Source organism: Amphimedon queenslandica, unplaced genomic scaffold (genome assembly GCF_000090795.2).
Source record: "Amphimedon queenslandica unplaced genomic scaffold, v1.1 AMPQUscaffold_12912, whole genome shotgun sequence".
NCBI classification, from domain to species: Eukaryota; Metazoa; Porifera; class Demospongiae; order Haplosclerida; family Niphatidae; genus Amphimedon; species Amphimedon queenslandica.
The window spans coordinates 39092-46995 of record NW_003546852.1 but is presented as its reverse complement, the minus strand read 5'-3'; positions in this window follow the sequence as shown (position 1 = coordinate 46995).

The following is a 7904-nucleotide window of genomic DNA, read 5'->3' as shown; positions in this document are numbered from 1 at the left end:
CAAAAGTGATTAAGCGTTGCTATGGCTACTTGTTTATTAACAGTCTTCCTTTGATCTTGCCCTAGACTGTAAATATTATTAACATGAAGTACACTGTATCATGTACACTGTATCATGTACACTGTAATAGGAACTTGTGCCTCCTGGTCTACTGGGAGCATTATGAATAATGGTCTTGTATTTATGAACTGTTGCTATGACTGACTTTGTTCCTAAACTCTCACGCACTTTTTTCCTCTTTAATGTCTCTCTCTTTCCCCCCCTCTCTCTGCTACAATGAATCTTTTCTTTTCAGTACCTCATAGTTCAGCATCAGTATGTTCGTGAGTGTGGTACATGTACTAGTATTTACTGTATCTTTAAAGCATGTCCTCTCTTTGAGCCATATGTACTTAAGAATATTAAAAATACATGGACTATGGATCTCTCTAATGGATAATACACAGTAGACACAGCTACACAAACAATTCTCAGTATATTTAAAACTGTATTTGTAGGCACTAGATGCTGTAAATCAAAACATTTTTTCCATAACACACACATACACACACACACACACACACACTCTCTCTCTCTCCGCTACCGACTAACTTGATCAGTGACACATGCTTGTCATTAAAAGTACTAAAGTTTAAACAAACAATTGTAAACATACAAATTAAAATAATATCGTATACTTACATATAGCATTAAAAGATATTACAAACACAATACTACATGTACACGTATATTTGGTATCTATAATAAAGGAGGAATGTAATATAGAGAAAGAGAGAAAGGGGGGAGAGGACTATATGTACATACATGCAATATTATAGTATGAATATTTTATTGGGTTATTTTAGCACTGTTGATTTGACTAATGTTAACAATGGTGATGATTACATTAACAAACCATGATGATTCTCATTATTGATTGTGTGAATGTGTGTGTGTACATGTATATACAATATACATAGTACTCAAGGGTGTGTCAGCGTAATAAGATAATACATGTACATATGATAAGGTATTGCATGTACATGTACAGTATAATAATGATGAATGTGTTTGTGTGGAGTGTGTCAATTATATAAACATCATGTGTGGTTGAGCGATCAAGCTTATTGTATTAATTTGTCAAAATAAACAAACACCTATTGTGTTGTTGTTGTAATTATAACCAATAGTCATGAGTTACTGACAATACATAATGTTATGCTGTATGTAATTATCACTGTATTTATGAATGAATGTACTTATTATAGTCCAATATTTATAATGAGGACACCTTTATAATGAGGACATTTTGTAATGTCCCAATTGGTACAAGCCTATACAAAAGTACCTCTGAAATGAGGACACCTCTGTATTAAGGACAGGTAGTGTGGGCCCAATGGTGTCCTTAATAAAGAGGCTACACTGTACATGTATTAAGGACAGGTAGTGTGGGCCCAATGGTGTCCTTAGCTCTTATTTCTTGTTATTAATTTATTGTTAATCATTGTTATTATTATCATAGAGTGCTAAGTACAGTACATTTCAAATATAAAGTTTCTGTTATGTCTTTGGTCTGCTGTACATCCCATCACACAGACCCAATCTCTCCCATGTGAACAGAATTAAAACAAGAGTTGCTCTTACAATATACAGTGGAATAGTTTTTGATTAATTTACACTTTAATCAACATTCTTTCTGTGCTATTAATTCTGTCTTTCTCTCCCTCCCCCTCTCTCCGTCCTTCTCTCTCACTCTCTCTCTGTCCTTCTCTCTCTTTCTCTCTCAGAGTTTCCTTTGAAAGATGATAGTATAATAATTACTATAATTTCATCATTTTATCCCACGCAATACAACACAGTACAGTAATACAATGCCATTATATATACCCAGTATACCATTACACTCCACAATGACACAATCCAATGTAGTGATATGGTACATCCAGTTCTGTATACATAATATCAGTAATACAATGAAGGTGATGGTACAGTAAGACAATGAGGACATGGTCCAATGACTTTATACCCGGCAGATTTAAAAAATGTGTCCACAAGAGTGCCACAGGAAAAGAGCTACAAGCATTCCATGGACTGCTGGCAGTGGTTACTATAGAGCTAGCATATGTATGTTATATATACATGTAGGAGTACATGTGACTATGCACACACACACATATACACAGAGTGAGTGAGTGATTTTATGTAGGAAGCAATGTAGTCAAATCATGATATAGCCCTTTGAGTATAACCACACACACACTCACAGTCACAGACAGAAATTACTGTAGTTTTGTACACTTTGATATTCACATAACGTGCTTCTCTTTATAGTTAGTTTAAAATGCAATTATTAATGTGCTTATAAATGACACTTAGCTAATGGAGCATCTCTTTGTGCCTAATGTAGAAAGGAGAGAGAGAGAGAGAAGGAGAGAGTGATGAAAGAGGAACACAGAGAGTTGGTTTATTGGTTATAATGATGATTGATGAGTGCTAGTTGATGATGGAATACACTCGAGGAATGAGAGAGGAAGAGAATACAAGAGAGAGAGGATTCGAGACATAGTGGTGGAGAGGAAGGAGAATATAACAAGAAAGAGAGAGAGACCGGAACAGATTTACTACCGGAAAGAGATCATGATTGAGAAGTAATAGACCAATTGCATGTAGTCTACTATGAAGTATCATAATAATAACATCATGTACTTTTGATAATAGTTACTATTTTAACATACACAAAGAAAGCTACTGTATGTACTATAATAAATCCTGTCTATTCCGGACACCTTGGGACCCAATAATACTCTAGCTCCTGATTATGAACCTGTCCTTATTTCAGAGGTTCATTAATACACATTACTATTGTATTGTTGGACTGATACTACCCCTCCTCATTATAGAGGCCTCCTTATTTTAGAGTGTAGGAGGTTACACTGCACTATAATCTTTATACTACATGTGGTTAATACTGCACTCACTCATCTAATTATTTTTAATTGTACATTAAATGGGTTCTATTGTCAGACATCATGCTGACCACTAAAAGAATAAGACAAAATAATTAATTGCACAATTTTCCCTTCAGTTCAGTTTCCCTTTCATCACTCTCTCTCCTCCTCCTCTCTCTCCTTTTCTATATTAGACACAAAGAGATGTTGTCTGCTGTCATTAATAAGTATATTAATCAGTGCATTTCAAACTAACTATAAAGAGAATTGTATGTAAACATTAAAGTGTACAAAACTGCTCTAATTTTCAAGTATGGACATGGACTTTGGTTGCTCTGTTATACAGAGGTGTCCTTTATGTGGAGGTTATTTTATACAGTAAGGAATGTAATTGGTACACTAGGTGCTGTCCGTTAAATGGAGGTGTACGCTATAGAGAGTGTCCATTAAGAGAGACTATACTGTATGCTGTATAGCAGGAAGTATTATAGCATAGTAAGGGCTAGCTGATTAATGTATGCTATGTAAAAAAGCCATCGATCCATTTCGTTACATTCTGGGCAAGTATGAAGTTGCAAAAACCGGCAATTGTAAAAATTTCTTTTTGCCAATTTTTTATGCCAATTACAAATCCGTTATATCGTAGATAAATGCAATGAAAAATGTACTTTAATTTTAAATTGTTCGTGAGTGAGTGTGTACATGAATATACTAATAAAATAAATATGATCTGCTACAATAAAGAGAAGGCTAGGCTCTCTCTCTCTCTTTTTATGGCATTATTATTAGAAGCTGTTAACATGATTGTACTCCATCATATTAAGCAATGAAGACATGTTCATCACTGCAATCGCAGCACCAACACACAATACAGCACTACACCCAAGCTCCCTCCATGCAGTAAGAACCAATACAGCACCATATACAGGGTAACACGTGTACATATATATATGTTAACATAATAAAATAGACTGTACAGTACATGTATATGAGTATTATTAGTGTGTTGTATGTGTTTATATGTAAAGTGATATCATTGATTAGTAAGTGAATATGGTAATTGTAGGATTGTCTATGTGCCTTAATAAATTAGAGTCAACATGTTGACTGACTGACTGTGTGTCATAACAAACAGAAACTAATGATTCAAAATACACACACACATTATTCATAAATACCCATGCATATACCAAGGTATCGTGAACATATGTAGTGAATGTGTTGTGATTGACAGATGGTAAAGGTTAAGGGCTTGTACCTGCTGGTGGTATATTATGTGCATGTAAGGGACTTAATGAAAATGACTAGACTAAAATACTTATTAACACTTTAAGAAATTAATAGGAGTGAAGTACACAAAGGGAAAAAGTGTGGGATAGAGAGAGAGAGAGAGGGGGGGAGAGAGAGAGAAGGAGAGAGAGAGAGAGAGAGAGGGGGGGGGAGGGGAGAGAAAAAGAGATACATGAATGTGTTTTGAGATAAGGATTAACATACTTTATGTAAAACAATGCAGATTGAGACAGTTAAAGAAGAAGAGATCATGAAAGAAGAGAAAGGAAGAAAGAAAGTGAATCCAAGAGATAGGAATTGAAAGAAGAGGAGGGAGGAGGAGGGAAGGGATATAACAACAAAGAAGAATAAGTATTTACATCTCTTTACACTCAAATTACTTATTAGTACGAGCTCTTTTGAGATGAAAGGGAGAGAGGGGGTAATGATAATTGGTATATAATTATTATGAGGTAATTATTTATTGATATCTAATGAGGAATACCTCCTTATGAAAGCTGTACTTGTCCTGTACGTGATAAAATGAAGCAATAAATAATTAATAAAAATAAAACAAACAAACGATAAATATTGGTATATTGAGTTACAGCAATTATAATAATTCACAGCATGCAGTGATATACATCCGATTCTACACAATAGCACAGGATATCGGTATAAGTGATGGTTGTAACGAGTGATTTCAAAGCCAATTTTACAGCCGCAGTATGGTCTAGGGCCAAGATCTAAAATGCCCATAACATAATAACTTGACCTTGGAATCAGCTCAAACTTTCTACACAGCATAAGGACATCAATATGTATTAGAAAATGTGATAAAAATTTGGGGTGATTTCGGAGCCATTTTTTGGAAAAAACCATGGGCTACAGTACAGGGTATTTTTCAAAAATTGGCCATTTTAAAAATCGCTCAAAAAGTCAATGTTCTATTATCAGAACCAGCTCAGCTACTGCTATTCTTAATATTCTATATTTCGTTTCTTTCATTACTGCATGTATACATGATTAGCTCTTCCATTCATTCACTAGGTAATTAAAATAAATACTGCTTTTAGCACAATTAGTGAGCTATAGAGGCCCAGGTTTACACAGATAGCCTCTAAACAGGTTCATGAAACCAGTCAAACAACCTCAGAACAAGCCAATGAAAATCCACTAATGCAACTAAGTGGTTGAGTGGAAGTTTTACATATTCTGCAATTATAGTAACAAGTGTATCTACGTTACATAACATATAGTGTAGCCTCTTTATTAAGGACACCATTGGGCCCACACTACCTGTCCTTAATACATGTACAGTGTAGCCTCTTTATTAAGGACACCATTGGGCCCACACTACCTGTCCTTAATACATGTACAGTGTAGCCTCTTTATTAAGGACACCATTGGGCCCACACTACCTGTCCTTAATACAGAGGTGTCCTCATTTCAGAGGTACTTTTGTATAGGCTTGTACCAATTGGGACATTACAAAATGTCCTCATTATAAAGGTGTCCTTATTTAAGAGGCTATTATGCACGTACAATACTAAACTTATGGCTACAAATTTACTACAAAACATGCTTTGTTAGTCAATATTCCTTTTACAGTTTAAAGGTCATAAAGAAGGTTTAGTATAATAATGTTATGAACCCACCATAGCAACTCCCTATAAACTTACCAGCCATTATAAGGCTAAATCAAGTATTGGGTATACCCTATACAGTGTATGTTTAAATCCTGTTACCAGCTGTGGTTAGTACCTGTGTACATTATAAGCAGCTGTAGCCAGTAACATTTAAACTGCCTAACCACGAGATATGGATACAAGTGATGTACAGCTGACCAACGGTCCGTTAATAGCCGTTAGAGATGATTAAGAGAAGGCAAACAGATAATTGTGTAAACGGGAAGATAGACATATCCACCAGCAATGCTATGCAGTGACCTTTATTATGAGCTGTATATAAATGCATACATTTGTAGTGCAATATCTAATATATAGTACAGTATAGTCTCTCTTAATGGACACTCTCTATAGCGTACACCTCCATTTAACGGACAGCACCTAGTGTACCAATTACATTCCTTACTGTATAACCTCACCATGCTTATAATCAATAGTTAATCATACACACATACATAGGCTGTATTTGTTATATCATAAGATTATACTAAATATACAAATACATGTACATTATTTTTATCATTGTTTGTTTTTGAAACAGTTTTCAAATACAGTATAACACAACAGAATTATGTCCAGTGCTTAAATATTATTACTATTAATTTAATGATAATTGTGATCATTTCCCCAAAATACAAAACACAAAACAACAGACTACTATACACACACCCTCTTTAAAGTTGATTGCTTCTTCTAATCCTTTGACCTACAGCTCTTCTTCTTATTGTTAATAATGTATTTCAGCTGGTAAACATGTATGGACTGTGTGACTGTATATTATTATTTGTATCATTAAGAAAGGTTAAAATTCAGTAGACAAAGAGGTATAATGTAGTTGCTAAGGAACTAAGAATCAGAGCAACACCTCATGAAAAGTGAAGCATTTAACACTTTGAAAATTATAAGAGAGAGAGAGAGAGAGGGAGGAGAGAGAGGGGGAGGGAGAGGGAGGGAGAGGGAGAGAGGGAGAGAGAAAAAGGGAGAAAAAGAAGAGAGAGAGAGAGAGCAGAAGAAAGGAAGAATCAGTATAGATCATGAATGTGTGTGTGCATGATTACAGCTAATTAAGGTATGTGTGCGTCATCAGCTGAAGAATAAAAGGAGAGGGAGAAGATAAAAGGAGAGGGAGAAGATAAAAGGAAGGAATCAATTACCCACTAGCCCATTCTAGAAATAACATACAAATTTATTAAGTGGATCGAGTAGTAAACTGAGGAATAACTTAAAAACACACACTCTATCATATCCTGCAATACATCCTCTGAGCATCCAAGCCTTTTATTACAGTACATGTGTATGTACATGTACGTGTACATAACGGTGGTATTAGCTGGGGAATTGATTCAACAGTTACTGTAGTAGTAATACACAATTAGTATACATGTTATTCAATATACATGATCATGTCCAGTCATGTTAATGTAGATACTAGTACATCAGTTATTGTAAGAGAGAGAGGGAGAGAGGGAGATATTATTATGTCACTTACAATGTATACTACTAGTGTACATGTTCATTATCATTATTATTATTAACTAGCTATATACTCTAATGCAATTACTATTATCAGTGTATATAGTATAATGATAGCTACATAATCTAATAATGATAAAAATGAGTTATGATGTTCCTTCTCATTTATTCATTCATGCTCTTTCTTCCTTTAAATTGTTCCTTTCCTTCTCCTTCTCTCCCTTTCTCTTCCCCCTCTTGTTTACGACTACCATATTTATCAATATGTACATGTACATATACTCCTCTTATATATACACACATACATTATACTAATGATATACTACCAGGTGTGATAGAGCTACCGGCAGACATGCATACACTAACAGTGTCACTGTGTGTACAGTATTGACAGTATCTACTGGTTGGGTGTCATTTTGTAGACAAACAAACTTCCTCCTCTTCCCACAGCTCATCTCACTCTCTCTTTATGGTAGACACAGCAGCTGCTACTCTACCTCCAATTCAAACAGACCAATAATGTACATGTATGGTATATATCATGTAC